This window comes from Cherax quadricarinatus, chromosome 29 (assembly GCF_038502225.1).
Source record: "Cherax quadricarinatus isolate ZL_2023a chromosome 29, ASM3850222v1, whole genome shotgun sequence".
Classification (NCBI taxonomy): Eukaryota; Metazoa; Arthropoda; class Malacostraca; order Decapoda; family Parastacidae; genus Cherax; species Cherax quadricarinatus.
The window spans coordinates 14,407,546-14,428,732 of record NC_091320.1 but is presented as its reverse complement, the minus strand read 5'-3'; the positions used below and the strand labels follow the sequence as shown (position 1 = coordinate 14,428,732).

At 44.0% G+C, this 21,187-nt stretch overlaps 1 protein-coding gene across 2 annotated transcripts in view; it reads right to left on the bottom strand.

Annotated features, from left to right (window-relative positions):
• Positions 1-18,290, bottom strand: part of LOC128690367 (coagulation factor IX-like) — a 227,205-nt gene extending 208,915 nt beyond the window's left edge. The window contains exon 1 of one of the 2 annotated variants that reach the window (XM_070089614.1): positions 18,207-18,290. The gene's annotated coding sequence lies outside the window, so the exon portion shown is untranslated. Of the gene's footprint in view, positions 1-17,978; positions 18,094-18,206 lie in introns of those variants that run through there. The other variant, XM_070089615.1, reaches the window with a different exon arrangement.
• Positions 18,291-21,187: the final 2,897 nt, after the last annotated feature.

The following is a 21,187-nucleotide window of genomic DNA, read 5'->3' as shown; positions in this document are numbered from 1 at the left end:
CTATCAACTTGACAACCTCTACTAGTGAGAACGGCTGAGTTTGAGAGGGACCTGCCCTCCCAAAGCAACCTACGTCTCACCTCCTGGCCCTATATAAGGCCCCGTTCTGTCACTTCAACTTCATATTGTTTCAGACAACGGAACAATGCTCTTCTCCAGACTGAGGGACTGACCACCTCAAAACTTTAAGGGTGATGGACTGATTACATCGTCTTCAAGTATCTTCTGCTTCTATCAACTTTTCTGTACTCGACTGAAGAAGCCTACTGTGTAGGCGAAACGTTTCGAAATAAAGATACCTAACTGTTGCATATGTGTCTTACCTAACAACGAGTACAGAAAAGTTGATAGAAACAGAAGATACTTGAAGACGATGTAATCAGTCCATCACCGAGACTCAAGAAATCGTAATGACACGATTGCAAATAAACCATACCCCCGGTGATGGACTGATTACATCGTCTTCAAGTATCTTCTGCTTCTATCAACTTTTCTGTACTCGACTGAAGAAGCCTACTGTTAGGCGAAACGTTTCGAAATAAAGATACCTAACTGTTGCATATGTGTCTTACCTAACAACCTGTCGGTATTTTATACCATTTTAATGTTCATTCTGTCAGACACTGCAACACAAGGGTATCTTGGTACAGACCATCAACTTGACAACCTCTACTAGTGGGAACGGCTGGGTTTGAGAGGGACCTGCCCTCCCAAAGCAACCTACGTCTCACCTCCTGGCCCTATATAAGGCCCCATTCTGTCACTTCAACTTCATATTGTTTCAGACAACGGAACAATGCTCTTCTCCAGACTGAGGGACTGACCACCTCAAAACTTTAAGGGTGATGGACTAAACCATACCCCCGGCCGGGATTGAACCCGCGGGTTCAATCCTGGCCGGGGGTATGGTTTATTTGCAATCGTGTCATTACGATTTCTTGAGTCTCGGTGATGGACTGATTACATCGTCTTCAAGTATCTTCTGCTTCTATCAACTTTTCTGTACTCGACTGAAGAAGCCTACTGTGTAGGCGAAACGTTTCGAAATAAAGATACCTAACTGTTGCATATGTGTCTTACCTAACAACCTGTCGGTATTTTATACCATTTTAATGTTCATGTATAGAGTTGAAGAACAACCTGAGGACTCCTATTATTTATGCTTCTTGATATGAAGCCAAGGATTCTATTAGCTTTATTGCGAACACTTATGCACTGTTGTCTTGGTTTCAGATTACTGCTAACCAGAACTCCTAAATCTTTTTCGCAATCCGTAATATTAAGATCTACATTATTTAGTTTATATGTGGCATGGTTATTGTCCTGTCCAACATTTAGAACTTTGCATTTGTCTATATTAAACTGCATCTGCCACCTCTCCGACCACTGCATCAGTCTATTCAAATCTTCCTGGAGTGCTCTAATGTCCTCGTCAGAATGAATTCGACGGCCTATTTTGGTGTCATCGGCAAACTTGCTGATGTCGCTCTTTATGCCCTCATCTATGTCGTTTATGTATATTGTGAACAGCAGGGGGCCCAACACTGACCCCTGTGGAACACCGCTCGTGACGCTTCCCCACTCTGATTTCTCCCCATTTATGCAAACTCTCTGCTGCCTAGTTTTTTTTGTGCTGTTTGTGAAGTTTTTGAAACTAAAGTTAAAAGAATCTTACAGGAGCCAAGAAATGCGGAAAGAACTAACAGCCATAAATGAAATCGAAAGAAACCCAAAGTATTTCTTTTCTTATGTCAAATCAAAGTCGAGAACAACATCCAGTATTGGGCCCCTACTTAAACAAGATGGGTCCTACACAGAGGACAGCAAGGAAATGAGTGAGCTACTCAAGTCCCAGTATGACTCAGTTTTTAGCAAGCCGCTAACCAGACTGAGAGTCGATGACCTAAATAACTTTTTTATGAGAGAGACACAGAATTCGGTAGACTCGAACCTATCTGATATTATCCTGAAGCCAAATGACTTCGAAAAGGCGATAAATGATATGCCCATGCACTCTGCCCCAGGCCCATCTCATGGAACTCCGTGTTCATCAAGAACTGCAAGAACTGCTTTTAGCATCCTATGGAGTGGGAATATGGACACGGGTCGTCCCACAGTTACTAAAAACAACAGAAATAGCCCCACTCCACAAAGGGGGCAGTAAAGCAACAGAAAAGAACTACAGACCGATAGCGCTAACATCCCATATCATAAAAATCTTTGAAAGGGTCCTAAGAAGCAAGATCGCCCCACATCTAGATACCCATCAGTTACACATCCCAGGGAAACACGGGTTTAGAGCAGGTCGCTCCTGTCTGTCTCAACTACTGGACAACTATGACAAGGTCCTGGATGCTCTAGAGGACAAACAGCATGCAGATGTAATACACACAAACTTTGCAAAAGCCTTCGACAAGTGTGACCATGGTGTAATAGCACACACAATGCGTGATAAAAAAATAACAGGAAAAGTTGGTAGACGGATCTATAATTTCCTAACAAACAGAACACAAAGAGTAGTTGTAAACAGAGTCAAGTGTGAGACGACTACGGTGAAAAGTTTCTTCCACAAGGCACAGTACTCGCTCCCATCTTGTTCCTCAACCTCATATCTGACACAGATAGGGATGTAAGCCACAGTACTTTATCTTAGTAGATGACACCCGAATATGCATGACAGTGTCTTTCATTAAAGACACCACAAGACTCCAGGCGGACATCAACCAAATCTTTAAATGGGCTGCAGAAAAAATGAAGTTCAATGATGAGAATTTTCAATTACTTCGAAATGGAAAACGTGAGGAAATTAAAACTGCATCGGAGAATAAAACAAATTCCAACCACACAATAGAGCGAAAAACTAATGTAAAAGACCTGAAAGTGATCATGTCGGAGGATCTCACCTTCAAAAGACCATAACATTGTATCAATCGCATCTGGTAGAAAAATGACAGGATGGATAATGAGAACCTTCAAAGCTATTGATGCCAAGCCCATGACGACACTTCAGGTCACTTGTTCTATCTAGGCTGGAATATTGCTGCACACTAACAGCACCTTTCAAGGCAGGTGAAATTGCTGACCTAGAAAATGTACAGAGAACTTTCACGGCGCGCATAACGGAGATAAAACACCTCAATTACTGGGAGCGCTTGAAGTTCCTGAACTTGTACTCCCTGGAACACAGGCGGAAGAGATACATGATTATATACACCTGGAAAATCCTAGAGGGACTAGTACCGAACTTGCACAAGAAAATCACTCACAACGAAAGCATAAGACTTGGCAGATGATGCAACATCCCCCCAGTGAAAAGCAGGGGTGTCACTAGCACGATGAGAGACAGCACAATAAGTGTGAGGGGCCCAAGACTGTTCCACTGCCTCCCAGCATACATAAGGAGGATTACCAACAGACCCCTGGCAGTCTTCAAGCAGGCACTGAACAAGCACCTAAAGTCAGTACCTGACCAGCCGGGCTGTGATTCGTACGTCAGGTTGCGTGCGGCCAACAGTAACAGCCTGGTTGATCAGGCCCTGATTAACCACGAGGCCTGGTCACAGACCGGGCCGCGGAGGTGTTGACCCCCGGACCCCTCTCCAGGTATATAAATGCCACACTGAGCGATGTGTGGGGCAGCACAACCAACACGCTTCTTACATGATGGTGTCATTGGGTACCGGAGGATATTCTTGGGAAGCTTCGGGTAGGTGTCGTTTTTATAAGGACCTGCTTTGTATGGGCCAGTAGGCCTTCTGCAGTGTTCCTCCAGTCTTATGTTCTTATGATTACATATTGACAAGAAGTCTTTTTATTCTACTTTCATCCTCCCCACAATTCCTGGTTCTTCCATCCTCCCCACAATTCCTGGTTCTTCCATCATCCCCACAATTCCTGGTTCTTCCATCCTCCCCACAATTCCTGGTTCTTCCATCATCCCCACAATTCCTGGTTCTTCCATCATCCACACAATTCCTGGTTCTTCCATCCTCCCCACAATTCCTGGTTCTTCCATCCTCCCCACAATTCCTGCTTCTTCCATCCTCCCCACAATTCCTGGTTCTTCCATCATCCACACAATTCCTGGTTCTTCCATCCTCCCCACAATTCCTGGTTCTTCCATCCTCCCCACAATTCCTGCTTCTTCCATCCTCCCCACAATTCCTGGTTCTTCCATCATCCACACAATTCCTGGTTCTTCCATCCTCCCCACAATTCCTGGTTCTTCCATCCTCCCCACAATTCCTGCTTCTTCCATCCTCCCCACAATTCCTGGTTCTTCCATCATCCCCACAATTCCTGGTTCTTCCATTCTCCCCACAATTCCTGCTTCTTCCATCCTCCCCACAATTCCTGGTTCTTCCATCATCCCCACAATTTCTGGTTCTTCCATTCTCCCCACAATTCCTGGTTCTTCCATCCTCCCCACCATTCATGGTTCTTCCATCCTCCCCACAATTCCTGGTTCTTCCATTCTCCCCACAATTCCTGGTTCTTCCATCATCCACACAATTCCTGGTTCTTCCATCCTCCCCACAATTCCTGGTTCTTCCATCCTCCCCACAATTCCTGGCTCTTCCATCCTCCCCACAATTCCTGCTTCTTCCATCCTCCCCACAATTCCTGGTTCTTCCATCATCCCCACAATTCCTGGTTCTTCCATTCTCCCCACAATTCCTGGTTCTTCCATCCTCCCTACCATTCAGGGTTCTTCCATCCTCCCCACAATTCCTGGTTCTTCCATTCTCCCCACAATTCCTGGTTCTTCCATCATCCACCCAATTCCTGGTTCTTCCATCCTCCCCACAAGTCCTGGTTCTTCCATCCTCCCCACAATTCCTGGTTCTTCCATCATCCCCACAATTCCTGCTTCTTCCATCCTCCCCACAATTCCTGGTTCTTCCATCCTCTCCACAATTCCTGGTTCTTTCGTCATCCCCACAATTCCTGGTTCTTCCATCCTCCCCACAATTCTTGGTTCTTCCATCCTCCCCACAATTCCTGGTTCTTCCATCCTCCACGCAATTCCTGGTTCTTCCATCCTCCTCACAATTCCTGGTTCTTCCATCCTCCCCACAATTCCTGGTTCTTCCATCCTCTCCACAATTCCTGGTTCTTTCGTCATCCCCACAATTCCTGGTTCTTCCATCCTCCCCACAATTCTTGGTTCTTCCATCCTCCTCACAATTCCTGGTTCTTCCATCCTCCACGCAATTCCTGGTTCTTCCATCCTCCTCACAATTCCTGGTTCTTCCATCCTCCACGCAATTCCTGGTTCTTCCATCCTCCACGCAATTCCTGGTTCTTCCATCCTCCCCACAATTCCTGGTTCTTCCATCCTCCTCACAATTCCTGGTTCTTCCATCCTACCCACAATTCCTGGTTCTTCCATCATCCCCACAATTCCTGGTTCTTCCATCCTCCTCACAATTCCTGGTTCTTCCATCCTACCCACAATTCCTGGTTCTTCCATCATCCCCACAATTCCTGGTTCTTCCATCCTCCCCACCATTCATGGTTCTTCCATCCTCCCCACAATTCCTGGTTCTTCCATTCTCCCCACAATTCCTGGTTCTTCCATCATCCACACAATTCCTGGTTCTTCCATCCTCCCCACAATTCCTGGTTCTTCCATCCTCCCCACAATTCCTGGTTCTTCCAACCTCCCCACAATTCCTGGTTCTTCCATCCTCTCCACAATTCCTGGTTCTTCCATCCTCTCCACAATTCCTGGTTCTTCCATCCTCCCCACAATTCCTGTTTCTTCCATCATCCACACAATTCCTGTTTCTTCCATCATCCACACAATTCCTGGTTCTTCCATCCTCTCCACAATTCCTGGTTCTTCCATCATCCACACAATTCCTGGTTCTTCCATCCTCTCCACAATTCCTGGTTCTTCCATCATCCACACAATTCCTGGTTCTTCCATCCTACCCACAATTCCTGGTTCTTCCATCATCCACACAATTCCTGGTTCTTCCATTCTCTCCACAATTCCTGTTTCTTCCATCATCCACACAATTCATGGTTCTTCCATCCTCCCCACAATTCCTGGTTTTTCCATTCTCAACACAATTCCTGGTTCTTCCATCCTCCCCACAATTCCTGGTTCTTCCATCCTCCCCACAATTCCTGGTTCTTCCAACCTCCCCACAATTCCTGGTTCTTCCATCCTCTACACAATTCCTGGTTCTTCCATCCTCTCCACAATTCCTGGTTCTTCCATCCTCCCCACAATTCCTGGTTCTTCCATCCTCCTCACAATTTCTGGTTCTTCCATCCTCCCCACAATTCCTGGTTCTTCCATCCTCCCCACAATTCCTGGTTCTTCCATCCTCCCCACAATTCCTGGTTCTTCCATCCTCCCCACAATTCCTGGTTCTTCCATCCTCCCCACAATTCCTGGTTCTTCCATCCTCCCCACAATTCCTGGTTCTTCCATCCTCCCCACAATTCCTGGTTCTTCCATCATCCACACAATTCCTGGTTCTTCCATCATCCCCACAATTCCTGGTTCTTCCATCCTCCCCACAATTCCTGGTTCTTCCATCCTCCCCACAATTCCTGGTTCTTCCATCCTCCCCACAATTCCTGGTTCTTCCATCATCCCCACAATTCCTGGTTCTTCCATCCTCCCCACAATTCCTGGTTCTTCCATCATCCACACAATTCCTGGTTCTTCCATCATCCCCACAATTCCTGGTTCTTCCATCCTCCCCACAATTCCTGGTTCTTCCATCATCCACACAATTCCTGGTTCTTCCATCCTACCCACAATTCCTGGTTCTTCCATCATCCACACAATTCCTGGTTCTTCCATTCTCTCCACAATTCCTGTTTCTTCCATCATCCACACAATTCATGGTTCTTCCATCCTCCCCACAATTCCTGGTTCTTCCATCCTCAACACAATTCCTGGTTCTTCAATCCTCCTAACAATTCCTGGTTCTTCCATCCTCCCCACAATTCCTGTTTTTTTCATCCTCCCCACAATTCCTGGTTCTTCCATCCTCAACACAATTCCTGGTTCTTCCATCCTCAACACAATTCCTGGTTCTTCCATCCTCCCCACAATTCCTGGTTCTTCCATCCTCCTCACAATTTCTGGTTCTTCCATCCTCCCCACAATTTCTGGTTCTTCCATCCTCCCCACAATTCCTGGTTCTTCCATCCTCCCCACAATTCCTGGTTCTTCCATCCTCCCCACAATTCCTGGTTCTTCCATCCTCCCCACAATTCCTGGTTCTTCCATCATCCACACAATTCCTGGTTCTTCCATCCTCCCCACAATTCCTGGTTCTTCCATCCTCCCCACAATTCCTGGTTCTTCCATCATCCACACAATTCCTGGTTCTTCCATCCTCCCCACAATTCCTGGTTCTTCCATCATCCACACAAAAGTAATAACCACCTAAACTGAGTAAGTCCAGCATCTGGATATTCTCTTGACCTGTGTTTTCTATCTATACAGTTATCTTGAGTAGTATCCGCCCGAGTTCGTTGTCTACTCCCACTGAAGATCCCGTAACACCCATGTGCTTTTCTCTATAATAATAATAATAATAATAATAATAATAATAATAATAATAATAATAATAATAATAATAATAATAATAATAATAATAATAATATATAATTATTTTTACAGGTACATGTACAAGGTATACAGTCCTAGCTGACATCAATGACATGCTACTATATAGAAAGCCGCTTGTTATGCTGAGCATTTCGGGCAAATAGGTCAGTTTTCGTCCCAGGATGCGACCCACACCAGTCGACTAACACCCAGGTACCCAATTTACTAATGGGTGAACGTGGACAGCAGGTGTCTTAGGGAAATACCTCCTACGTTATCCAAGCGTACCGGGGATTCGAACTCCGGATCTTAGTGTGAGAGCTGAGAGCGCTAACGATCGAGCTACGGGACACCTTTTGTTTACATAACAACAATAACAATATTAACAACAACAATAACAGTAACACACATATAACCCACACATAGGAGAGAGAGAAAAGTTTTTGACAACGTTTAGGTCCGTCCTGGAGCATTCACAAGTCACAAGTGAATGGTCGAAGTCAGACAGAAACATCGTCACGAGCTTCTCTCCTTTGTGCGGGTTATTTGTGTATTGTTCCAGTCACGGTATTGTGCCTTTGTCTTTAATAATAATAATAATAATAAAAATAATAATAATAATAATAATAATAATAATAATAATAATAATAATAATAATAATAATAGTCTGGCTAAACTTTCTCACGTCACATTCTTATGACAATCTGGATAACTAAAGAGTAACAAACTTGTCAGTGTTCATTAGCAACTAACATGGAGACAGAAATTCAGAGGATTAATTGATCTGTATATTTTGATCCCCTTCTGGGATCCTCTTCAGCAGGACATATACACCCAGAAGTGTATGTGTCTCAGTATATACACACTGCGAATAAACTTAAACTGTTGTTTCAGAGATTAAAGTGATGATGACTATGCTGCCTTAATGACCCTCGTGTACTAGACAGGCTTTAAATCCCATTAATTAACCAAGCTTTTAGTTTCAACACAATCTCTGGTCAGTGGAAGTCTCACGACTGAAAAAATAATCTGTTCTTCGTTTCCCATGTTCCTTATACAGAGTAGTACTCTATGACCAGTGTCCGTTATACGGTCGTACTCTATGAGCAGTGTTCCTTATACAGAGTAGTACTCTATGAGCAGTGTCCCTTATACAGTCTTACTCTATGAGCAGTGTTCCTTATACAGAGTTGTACTCTGAGCAGTATTCTTTATGCAGAGTCGTACTCTATGGGTAGTGTTCTTTTTACAGAATTGTACTCTATGAGCAGTGTTCCTTGTACAGAGTTGTACTCTAAGTGCAATGTTCCTTATATTGAGTCGTACTCTACGAGCAGTATTCTTTATATAGAGTCGTACTTGACCTGGAGGTAGAGTCAGGGTCGTGCGACCTTCTAGGGCTCATTGTGACAAGTGATGTTGGTGACCACTGTAACACTGTTGCTGGTGATCACTGTAAGAGTGATGCTGGTGACCACTGTAGCAGTGATGCTGGTGACCACTGTAGCAGTGATGCTGGTGACCACTGTAACACTGTTGTTGGTGATCATTGTAAGTGATGCTGGTGGCCACTGTAACACTGTTGCTGGTGATCACTGTAACACTGTTGCTGGTGACCACTGTAGCAGTGATGCTGGTGACCACTGTAGCAGTGATGCTGGTGACCAGTGTAGCAGTGATGCTGGTGACCACTGTAGCAGTGATGCTGGTGACCACTGTAGCAGTGATGCTGGTGATCATTGTAAGAGTGATGCTGGTGGCCACTGTAACACTGTTGCTGGTGATCACTGTAAGAGTGATGCTGGTGACCACTGTAGCAGTGATGCTGGTGACCACTGTAACACTGTTGCTGGTGATCACTGTAAGAGTGATGCTGGTGACCACTGTAGCAGTGATGCTGGTGACCACTGCAACACTGTTGCTGGTGATCATTGTAAGAGTGATGCTGGTGACCACTGTAACACTGTTGCTGGTGATCACTGTAAGAGTGATGCTGGTGACCACTGTAGCAGTGATGCTGGTGACCACTGTAGCAGTGATGCTGGTGACCACTGTAGCAGTGATGCTGGTGACCACTGTAGCACTGATGCTGGTAATCACTGTAGCACTGATGCTGGTAGTCACTGTAGCACTGATGCTGGTAGTCACTGTAGCACTGATGCTGGTAGTCACTGTAGCACTGATGCTGGTAGTCACTGTTGTGCTGATGCTGGTAGTCACTGTAGCAGTGATGCTGGTAGTCACTGTAGCACTGATGCTGGAAGTCACTGTAGCATTGATGCTGGTTGTCACTGTACCACTGATACTGGTAGTCACTGTAGCACTGATGCTCGTAGTCACTGTAGCACTGATGCTGGTAGTCACTGTAGCACTGAAGCTGGTAGTCACTGTAGCACTGATGATGGTAGTCACTGTAGCAGTGGTGCTGGTAATCAATGTAGCACTGATGCTCTGATGCTGGTAGTTACTGTAGCACTGACGCTGGTAATCACTGTAGCACTATTGCTGGTAGTCACTGTAACAGTGATTCTGGTGACCACTGTAACACTGATGCTGGTAATCACTGTAGCACTGATGCTGAGTCACTGTAGCACTGATGCTGGTAGTCACTGTAGCACTGATGCTGTTAGTCACTGTAGCACTGAAGCTGGTAGTCACTGTAGCACTGATGCTGAGTCACTGCAGCAATAATGCTGGTAGTCACTGTAGCACTGATGCTGTTAGTCACTGTAGCACTGAAGCTGGTAGTCACTGTAGCACTGATGCTGAGTCACTGTAGCAATAATGCTGGTAGTCACTGTAGCACTGATGCTGGGAGTCACTGTAGCACTGATGCTCTGATGCTGGTAGTCACTCTAGTGCTGATGCTGGTAATCACTGTAGCACTGATGCTGGTAGTCACTGTAGCACTGATGCTGGTTGTCAATGTAGCACTGATGCTGGTAATCACTGTAGCACTGATGCTGGTAATCACTGTTGCTGACAGTCACTGTAGCACTGATGCTGTAGTCACTGTAGCACTGATGCTGGTAGTTACTGTAGCACTGATGCTGGTAGTCACTGTGGCACTGATGCTGGTAGTCACTGTAGCACTGATGCTGGTAGTCAATGTATCACTGATGCTGGTAGTCACTGTAGCACTGATGGTGGTAATCACTGTAACACTGATGCTGGTAATTACTTTATCACTGATGCTGGTAGTCACTGTAGCACTGATGCTGTAGTCATGACTTAAGAAATCGTAATGACACGATTGCAAATAAACCATACCCCCGTCCGGGATTGAACCCGCTGTCATAGAGTCTCAAAACTCCAGCCCGTCGCGTTAGCCACTAGACCAGCTAGCCACAATAAGATTCATCCAACTAGGTATATTTCTACACCATAGGAAGGTTAGCACAGGCACCTCTGTGACCACAAATGCAAGTTTTTACAGACGAATCTCCAGCTAGCGTGGCCGTGACGAACTCTAGCTAAAGTCCCTTCACTGCCGTCAACATGACTTAAGAAATCGTAATGACACGATTGCAAATAAACCATACCCCCGGCCGGGATTGAACCCGCGGTCATAGAGTCTCAAAACTCCAGCCCGTCGCGTTAGCCACTAGACCAGCTAGCCACAATAAGATTCATCCAACTAGGTATATTTCTACACCATAGAAAGGTTAGCACAGGCACCTCTGTGACCACAAATACAAGTTTTTACAGACGAATCTCCAGCTAGCGTGGCCGTGACGAACTCTAGCTCAAGTCCCTTCACTGCCGTCAACATGACTTAAGAAATCGTAATGACACGATTGCAAATAAACCATACCCCCGGCCGGGATTGAACCCGCGGTCATAGAGTCTCAAAACTCCAGCCCGTCGCGTTAGCCACTAGACCAGCTAGCCACAATAAGATTCATCCAACTAACCTTCCTATGGTGTAGAAATATACCTAGTTGGATGAATCTTATTGTGGCTAGCTGGTCTAGTGGCTAACGCGACGGGCTGGAGTTTTGAGACTCTATGACCGCGGGTTCAATCCCGGCCGGGGGTATGGTTTGCTGTAGTCACTGTAGCACTGATGCTGGAAGTCACTGTAGCACTGATGCTGTAGTCACTGTAGCACTGATGCTGGTAGTCACTGTATCACTGATGCTGGTAATCACTGTAGCACTGATGCTGGCAATCACTGTAGCACTGATGCTGATAGTCACTGTAGCAGTGATGCTGGTAGTCACTGTAGCACTGATACTGATAATCACTGTAGCACTGATGATGATAGTCACAGTAGCAGTGATGCTGGTAGTCACTGTAGCATTGATGCTGGTAATCACTGTAGCACTGAAGCTGGTAATCCCTGTAGCAGTGATGCTGGTAGTCACTGTAGCACTGATGCTGGTAATCACTGTAGCAGTGATGCTGGTAATCCCTGTAGCAGTGATGTTGGTAGTCACTGTAGCACTGAAACTGGTAATCCCTGTAGCAGTGATGCTGGTAGTCACTGTAGCACTGATGCTGGTAATCACTGTAGCAGTGATGCTGGTAGTCACTATAGCACTGACGAAGGTTCTCATTCGCGGAACCGAGTACAATGCATTCCCTTAAATTCTTGTAACTTAACTCAAGAAATCGTAATGACACGATTGCAAATAAACCATACCCCCGGCCGGGATTGAACCCGCGGTCATAGAGTCTCAAAACTCCAGCCCGTCGCGTTAGCCACTAGACCAGCTAGCCACAATAAGATTCATCCAACTAGGTATATTTCTACACCATAGGAAAGTTAGCACAGGCACCTCTGTGACCACAAATGCAAGTTTTTACAGACGAATCTCCAGCTAGCGTGGCCGTGACGAACTCTAGCTCAAGTCCCTTCACTAGCTAACGCGACGGGCTGGAGTTTTGAGACTCTAAGACCGTGGGTTCAATCCCGGCCGGGGGTATGGTTTATTTGCAATCGTGTCATTACGATTTCTTGAGTCATGTTGACGGCAGTGAAGGGACTTGAGCTAGAGTTCGTCACGGCCACGCTAGCTGGAGATTCGTCTGTAAAAACTTGCATTTGTGGTCACAGAGGTGCCTGTGCTAACTTTCCTATGGTGTAGAAATATACCTAGTTGGATGAATCTTATGTGGCTAGCTGGTCTAGTGGCTAACGCGACGGGCTGGAGTTTTGAGACTCTATGACCGCGGGTTCAATCCCGGCCGGGGGTATGATTTGAATTCTTGTACAGTGTCTAGTTGGTAACTGGACCACCTAGCCTACTTGTCTAGTTTAAGAATTAGACACATTTATTTATAGACATTTAACCATCCAAATGACCTCATCAATACAATACTTGGACACGATGTGAAGGTCGAAGAACTATATACAAAAGATGAGGTAAGCAGTCGCTCAGTCTTGGAGTTAGTGAAGAGCTCCGTAGTCTTGAGGACTATGAAACACGAGGTTAGGTTAGGTAAGGTTCGTCAGGAAACAGGACAAATGTTTCCTGACGCGGGTCTTAGTCAGATGATGACCCGCCTTTGGAGCTTTTGGTCATCTGACCGAGGCCTTCTGCTGGCTTACCGGTCCACCCCTTTAAAAATTATGGTCATTTATAACCATTGTTATATATTTATGAAACACCAGTCAAGATTGGCGCTTATATACTACCACTGGTTGGCGAAGCGTCTAAAACTACCCAGATATTACCCATTTGTCTAATTTTTCATTTTGTCGGTATTGTGTACCATACATGTATAACAACAGTGTAGTGAGTTGGCTGTCGTAGCTAGGAAGTGTCCTAGAAGACAAGAACCATGGTCAATAGCGGAAATTATTTACATTCCTTTGTTTCTTTTATATTTTTTTTTTTAGACCTCTGGAATTATCAACAAAATTTAATTCAAGAATACTGATTCACCCTGAAGACGGTGTTCTAGGCTTCCGCAAACCGAACAAAATTTACACGCCAAGGTTCTGAACACCGCCACAGCCTGGATACGCTTATTATTATTATTGTTATTATTATTATTATTATCGTGAAAATATTTAAGCCATACACGTTTAGCGCTTCTTCTAGGAGTAATGTATAATATTAGTGACTTTGATAGGTAGAAATCTCAGAATCAAAGGACATGTACCGTGTGTACTAACAAGCACTGAACAAGACACTGCAGAAGTGACACAAGGTATATCTGGAGAGGGTTTCGTGGGTCAACGACCCCGCGGCCCGGTCCGTGACCAGGCCTCAAGGTGGAACAGGGCCTGATCAACCAGTCTATTACTGTTGGCCGCAAGTAAACTGACGTACGAACCAGTCCGGCTATCATCTACTGACTTTACGAGCCTGTCCAGCGCCTTCGTGAAGACAGCAATGAGTCTATATGTAATCCCCTTTATGTATGCTGGGAGGCAGTTGTACAGTCTTGGGCCCCTGACACTTACTGTGGTGGCAGACGATGCAACATCCCTGGGGGATGTTGCATCGTCTGCCGAGTCGTTTGCTTTCATAGGGAGTGATTTTCGTGTGCAAATTTGGTACTAATCTTTCTAGGATTTTCCAAGTGTATATAATCATGTATCTCTCCCAGTAATTTATTTGTTTTATCGCACCTATGTGTGCCGTGAAGGTTGTACATTTTCTAGGTCAGCAATTTCACCTGTCTCGAAAGGTGCTGCTAGTGTGCAGCAATATTCCAACCTAGATAGAACAAGCGACCTGAAGTGTCATCATGGGCTTGGCATCCCTAGTTTTGAAGGTTCTCATTATCCATCCTGTCATTTTTCCAGCAGATGCGATTGATACAATGTTGTGGTCTTTGAAAAGGAGAACTTTTGCATTATTTTTTCGCTCTATTGTGTGGTTGGAATTTGTTTTATACTCCAATGTAGTTTTAATTTCCTGGAGTAATTGATCACAAATCACTCAGTTTTAATATATCATGGAATTCCCCTAATAATGGCAATCAAGTCTCCGTCCCTGACTTTCGCTTGGCTGATTTCATAGGACTGAAAAATTACTTAGGTGGGCTGAACTGGAATGACCTGACTAAGGGTCAGGTAGGTGGTGATGGTTGCCGATATGATGCTTTCCAGGGCATAGTTCTAGCTGCTCAGTCAAATTATGTTTCAAATAGGGAAATCAGATCAAACAAAAATGATCCTAAATGGATGAACAATAGATTAAAATATCTGATTGGTCAAAAGAGAGGCATATATAGGCAAATCAAAAGAGGAGAGGGGCAATTAAGAAATCGATATATTCAGTTAAAGAGAGAAATAAAAAAGGGAATTAGAAAAGCAAAAAGAGATTATGAGGTTAAAGTTGCAAGAGAATCGAAGACTAACCCAAAAGGATTCTTTCAGGTATACAGAAGTAAGATCAGGGACAAGATAGGCCCACTCAAAAGTTCCTCTGGTCAGCTCACTGACAGTGATAAGGAAATGTGTAGAAGTTTTAACACATACTTCCTCTCAGTTTTTACACATGAGGATACCAGCGATATTCCAGTAATGATAAATTATGTAGAACAGGACGATAATAAACTGTGCACGATTAGGGTCACAAGTGACATGGTCCTTAGGCAAATAGATAAATTAAAACCTAACAAATCCCCAGGCCCTGATGAACTGTATGCAAGGGTTCTAAAGGAATGTAAAGAGGAGCTTAGCACACCTTTGGCTAATCTTTTCAACATATCACTACAAACTGGCATGGTGCCAGATAAGTGGAAAAGGGCAAATGTGATACCTATTTTCAAAACAGGTGACAGGTCCTTAGCTTCGAACTATAGACCAATAAGCCTAACCTCCATAGTGGGAAAATTTATGGAATTAATAATTACCGAGGCAGTACGTAGCCACCTTGAAAAGCATAAATTAATCAACGAATCTCAGCATGGTTTTACAAAGGGGCGTTCCTGCCTTACGAATTTATTAACTTTTTTCACTAAGGTATTTGAGGAGGTAGATCATGGTAATGATTATGATATTGTGTATATGGACTTCAGTAAGGCTTTTGACAGGGTCCCACATCAGAGACTATTGAGGAAAATTAAAGCACATGGAATAGGAGGAGATTTTTTTTCCTGGATAGAGGCATGGTTGACAAATAGGCAGCAGAGAGTTTGCATAAATGGGGAGAAATCAGAGTGGGGAAGCGTTACGAGCGGTGTTCCACAGGGGTCAGTGTTGGGCCCCCTGCTGTTCACAATCTACATAAACGACATAGATGAGGGCATAAAGAGCGACATCGGCAAGTTTGCCGATGACACCAAAATAGGCCGTCGAATTCATTCTGAAGAGGACATTCGAGCACTCCAGGAAAATTTGAATAGACTGATGCAGTGGTCGGAGAAGTGGCAGATGCAGTTTAATATAGACAAATGCAAAGTTCTAAATGTTGGACAGGACAATAACCATGCCACATATAAACTAAATAATGTAGATCTTAATATTACGGATTGCGAAAAAGATTTAGGAGTTCTGGTTAGCAGTAATCTGAAACCAAGACAACAGTGCATAAGTGTTCGCAATAAAGCTAATAGAATCCTTGGCTTCATATCAAGAAGCATAAATAATAGGAGTCCTCAGGTTGTTCTTCAACTCTATACATCCTTGGTTAGGCCTCATTTAGATTATGCTGCACAGTTTTGGTCACCGTATTACAGAATGGATATAAATGCTCTGGAAAATGTACAAAGGAGGATGACATATTTGATCCCATGTATCAGAAACCTTCCCTATGAGGAGAGACTAAGGGCCCTGAATCTGCACTCTCTAGAAAGACGTAGAATTAGGGGGGATATGATTGAGGTGTATAAATGGAAGACAGGAATAAATAAAGGGGATGTAAATGGTGTGCTGAAAATATCTAGCCTAGACAGGACTCGCAGCAATGGTTTTAAGTTGGAAAAATTCAGATTCAGGAAGGATATAGGAAAGTACTGGTTTGGTAATAGAGTTGTGGATGAGTGGAACAAACTCCCGAGTACAGTTATAGAGGCCACAACGTTGTGTAGCTTTAAAAATAGGTTGGATAAATACATGAGTGGATGTGGGTGGGTGTGAGTTGGACCTGATAGCTTGTGCTACCAGGTCGGTTGCCGTGTTCCTCCCTTAAGTCAATGTGACCTGACCTGACTAGGTTGGGTGCATTGGCTTAAGCCGGTAGGAGACTTGGACCTGCCTCGCATGGGCCAGTAGGCCTTCTGCAGTGTTCCTTCGTTCTTATGTTCTTAAATTTCTCATCATTGAACTTCATATTGTTTTCTGCAGCCCTTTTAAAAATTTGGTTGATGTCCGCCTGGAGTCTTGCAGTGTCTTCAATTTAGGACACTGCCATGCAAATTCGGGTGTCATCTGCAAAGGAAGACATGGTGCTGTGGTTTACAACCCTGTCTATATCAGATATGAGGATGAGGAACAGGATAGGAGCGAGTACTGTGCCTTGTGGAACAGAGCTTTTCACCGTAGCTGCCTCAGATTTTACTCTGTTTATTACTACTCTTTGTGTTCTATTAGGAAATTATTGATTCATCTACCAATTTTTCCTGTTATTCATTTTTCACGAATTGTTTGTGCTATTACACAATGGTCACACTTGTCAAAGGCTTTTGCAAAGTCTGTGTATACTACAATTGCCTTTTGTTTGTCTTCTAGAGCATCCAGGACCTTGTCATAGTGGTCCAGTAGTTGGGACAGGCAGAAGCGCCCTGATTTGAATCCATGTTGCCCTGGGTTGTGTAACTGGGTTGTGTAAATGTGTGGCGATCTTGCTTCTTAGAAACCTTTCAAAGATTTTTATGATATGGGATGTTAGCGCTATCGATCTGTAGTTCTTTGCTATTGCTTTACTGCCACCTTTGTGGAGTGGGGCTACGTCTGAGGTTTATAGTGAGTGTGGGATGACCCCTGTGTCCATGCTCCCTCTCCATAGAATGTTAAAATCACATGATAGGGGTTTCTTGCAGTTCTTGATGAACACGGAGTTCTACAAGTCTGGGCCTTGGGCAGAGTGCATGTGCATGTCATTTATCGCCTTATTGAAGTCATTTAGTGAGTTGTAAGAAAATCTGCACAAGACATTTGTGCAGCAGTTACACTAGGTGTGTAATAGCAAGCACTGCACAAGACACTGCATGAGTAACACTAGGTGTGTACTAACAAACACTGTAGCAGTGACACTAGGAGTCTACTAACAAGCACTGCACAAGTCTGTTGCAGCAGTGACGCAAAGTGTGTGCTAACAAGCACTGCACAAGACACTGCAGCAGCAGTTACACAAGGTGTCAACTAACAAGCACTGCGCGAGACACTACAGCACTGACACTAGGTGTGCACTAAGAAACTGCAGCAGTGACACTAGGTGTACATTAACAAGCACTGCGCAAGACATTGTTGCAGCAGTGACACTAGATGTACACTGACAAGCACTGCACAAGACGCTGCAGCAGTGATACTAGGTGTGCACTAAGAAACACTGAACGAGACACTACAACAGTGACACTAGGTGTGCACTAACAAGCACTGCGCAAGACACTGCTGCAGCGGTTACACAAAATGTGCACTAAGAAACACTGCAACAGTGACACTAGGTGTGCACTAAGGAACACTGAACGAGAGACACTACAACAGTGATACTAGGTGTGCACTAACAAGCACTGCACAAGACGCTGCAGCAGTGACACTAGGTGTGCACTAAGAAACACTGAACGAGACACTACAACAGTGATACTAGGTGTACACTGACAAGCACTGCACAAGACACTGCCTGTATCCCGCTACTCGGAGCCCAGAAGACCTCTACGCAACGTTCGTATCCTCCTCCTTGACTTCACTTCGCTGTAAGCTTATATTCTCTCTTTCCCTATGCTGTATAGCCCTTGTGGCTTAGCGCTTCTTTTTTTATTATAATAATAATAATCTCTTTCCCTACATACGCTAGACCTCGCTGCCTCAGGGCCGGAAGTCTGATACTGCACTGCGCACTACAAAAGCCTCTCACAGAGCTGTAGAAAAAATCTCAACACACGTATTTAATATTACGGTAAAACTGAGCCGTAAAGTCTGACAATCATAATTCTTGCAAACTCAAGTCTCTGCTTGTTACCATTTACAGTCGTTTTAACTTCCAGTTCAACATTCAAGCTGACGATCGGTTGTGGATGAGTAACGAGCGGGATGGACGTGTAATGTGGGTAGTAAGGTAGGAATCTTAAGCCGCAGCCAGAGGTGATGTTTGGGAGGCACAGGCTGAGGTAAGGCAGTAACTCCTCCCAGCGATACGAATCTCACAGATTTGTTGCTAGTCACAACGTAGCTGTCTCAGCCTGTGATACTGTTTCTTGGAGTACACAGGTAAAATAAATGTTCCTATTAGCTCACTGGTAGCGCTTTAGACTCACAGCCGAAGGATCCGGGTTCAATCCTGGAAGGCGGAGACCAGGAGACGTGAAAGCATGTTTAGTTACACCTGCTGTCCCTCCTCACCCAGCAGTAAGTAGGTACCTGGGTGGTAGTAGACTGCTGTGGGTAGCATCCTGGTGATGCAGTGGTAGTGGCTGATGTCTGAGGTGAGCCGAGGTTGGAGAACAACTCAACCTGTCAGTTCATCAGTGAAACTTGAATCCTCTGTGTTCCTGTGTTGACACCTTCGTCTCTGTAATAATAATAATAATAATAATAATAATAATAATAATAATAATAATAATATGATCTATTTCGATTAATGCGCGATCCGAGAAAGGTATCCCCGGCCTGCCCAAGCCTCGTCCTCTGCGCATCAAGAATACTGCAAAAAGTGGCTTAGGTTTCTAAAGCAGGTTACACAGTAACGTTGAAGCAAATCAAAAATATTTACTACTTATCACAGGAACACTAATATCCACATTTCTTAAAACAAAGGAAATTAGGACATGGAAACGAATACAAATTTCAGTTACACCGCTGTGATAAATTAGACACATGTGGGAAACTTGAGGAAATCAAATCTATTAACCACACAGTAGGACAAAACGCTAATGTGAAGGACTTGGGAGTGATAATGCCAGAAGACCTCACCTTCAAGGATCAAAAGTGTCATTATCACAGCCGAGAGGAAAATGAGAGGACGGATAATGAGAACCTTCTAAACAAGGGATGCCATGCCAGTGATGGTCCTCTTTAAGTCACTTGTTCTCTCTGGGCTGGAATACTGCTGTACACTAACTGCCCCTTTCACGGCAGGCAAAACTGCAGATCTGAAGAATGTTCAGAGATCCTTTACTGAACATATAAGTTCAGTCAAGCACCTTAACTACTGGGAATGCTTAAAGTCACTTGACATGTACGCTTTGGAATGCAGACAAAAAAAGATACATCGTAATTTACTCCTGAAAAATCTTAGAGGAACTGGTTCCAAGTCTGCACACAGAAATCACTCCCTATTCGAGCATAAGACTCGGCAGACGTTACAACATACTCCCAGTGAAAAGCAGGGATGCCATGAATATACTAAGATCGGGGTCAGGAGCTGCAACTCGACCCCTGCAACCACAACTAGGTGAGTACAGTAAGTGTCAGGGGTCCAAGACTGTTCAACAGCCTCCCATCATACCTAACGGGGATTACAAATAGACTCCTAGTTGTCTTCAAGAAGAAACTGGATAGATTCCTCAAGTCAGTACCTGGACAGCCAAGCTATGGTTCGTACGCTACTGCGGCAATCAGTAACAGCCTGTTTAATCAGGCCCCGCTGAGAGATTTGGTGATGGAGCGGACCACGGGGGTGTTGACCCCTGGAACTCTCTCCAGGTAGGTAGACACATCACAGATCTAATATAAACCTTCCATTAAGAAACACCAGATTTGAAGCTAAACTGAAATGTTATGACATTAATATATTCCTCTGATATTTTTATTTGGACATGATTCATAGTTGTACAAAGAAATATAGTGATTGGGTGTACATGCCTAAAGCCTCTTGTATGCTGAGCATTATAGGCAGCTTAAAATTAACTTAAGATTAACTAAACAATGATATATTCAGTGGTAAAAATTACAGTAAACAAATTACAACATGAAGTACAAATGAGTATTTCAAATAAGAATAATTAAAGTCGTATAAATTTGTAGCATAACAATGTATAATATAATCGAATCAGATCGAGTAAAATCAATGATTTGTATTCAGTTAATCAGTATTTATTTAGTTGTGGTTGAGTAAGAGGTTTTTAAGAAGAGTCTTGAATTGATAAACAGTATTTATTTCATATTCACAGGTAATGAATTCCAGATTTTTTAGCCTTTTATGTGAATTGAGTTTTTACATAGTGTGAGATGTGTTCTGTTGAGGTTGGTAAGGAGAAGTTTGAGGGGAGGGTTTATATCCGAGTTTAGTGTTCTATGTATGTAGTAGGCACAATAATATGTATGGATGTTTTGTACGATGAGTAAGTTTAGGGTTTTGAATATTGGTGGAGTGTGCTGCCTGGAGTGGGAATTTGTTATCATTCTGACTGCAGCCTTTTGTTGGGTAATTAATAGTCTGAGATGATTTATTGTTGTTGAGCCTCATGTACAAATTCTATAGGTGAGATAGGAGTAAATAAGTGAGTGATACAGGGCCAGGAGGGCTGACTGTGGAACATAATACCGTA